Below are 972 nucleotides of genomic sequence, written 5' to 3'. Positions count from 1 at the left end.
TCTGCAGTCTGGGCATGTCAATTATATACCAAAAGTGAATCTCAAGCCCTACTCCTGGCTATATCCCTACGAACAAATAATACAACACTGCCAGTTTAGAAATCTAATTTGTTGGGTGGTTGGGGTTTTTTTGTTTTAATAGCAAACAATGTATTTGGGACGAGCTCTGCTTTTTAAAAGTACACATCTTCATATACACGCAAGGTTGAGAATTTACTGCAACACTGGTTTCCTCTATATTATGTGTAATGTCTGTTTTTAAAACATCGTAGGTACTGAGTATTCAAGTAAAATTCCCTAACAGTTAATGACATTTTTTTAAAAAGTGTGCAAAACTGCAAAACTCATTGTAATAGAATGTGTAAGGTCAAAGGGGTGGAACAGCTGACAGAGGTTTGATTGAATAAATGCATCATAAATCCTCAGAACAAACACTACCTGAAGAATCTCCAATTGAAATTTCCTGTGCACCATTACAAAATATTTTTATATTAATGAGAAAAAAGCTTGCAAGGCAGCACATGAAGTATTCACAGCAGGAATATGATTGAAAAACTAGTAATACAAATGTAAGATGTTGACTGATGTATGCACTAATAGCATCTGACTTTTAGCACTGGCCTTGATTACACAGGAGATGGAGCAGCCATTACAATTCAGAAAAAAACAATAAGTCATTGTCAAATTTTATAACAATTTGTTTCAAGCCCATATTTTAGTTGATAGCCTCCACATTTGTATGGTTAAGTCATTGTTGCTGTGTTTCCTTTCTGTGACCCCAATAATTTTTCTCCCTTCATTTGTGGGTCTTTAGGATGTTGTGAAGGTTCATTCCTGTACCCCTATACAGAATCACTCCCTCTAGCTGCCTTTTCTAGCACCATTACACTTAAAAAAATAAAATGCACAAACAACAAGCAGTGACAGCGGCGACTCTTCAATTGTCCAGGATGAATTATGGTAGCATGCTAA

The sequence above is a fragment of the Mycteria americana genome, chromosome 6 (genome assembly GCF_035582795.1).
Source record: "Mycteria americana isolate JAX WOST 10 ecotype Jacksonville Zoo and Gardens chromosome 6, USCA_MyAme_1.0, whole genome shotgun sequence".
Taxonomy (NCBI): domain Eukaryota; kingdom Metazoa; phylum Chordata; class Aves; order Ciconiiformes; family Ciconiidae; genus Mycteria; species Mycteria americana.
Note: the sequence above shows the minus strand (reverse complement) of the source record.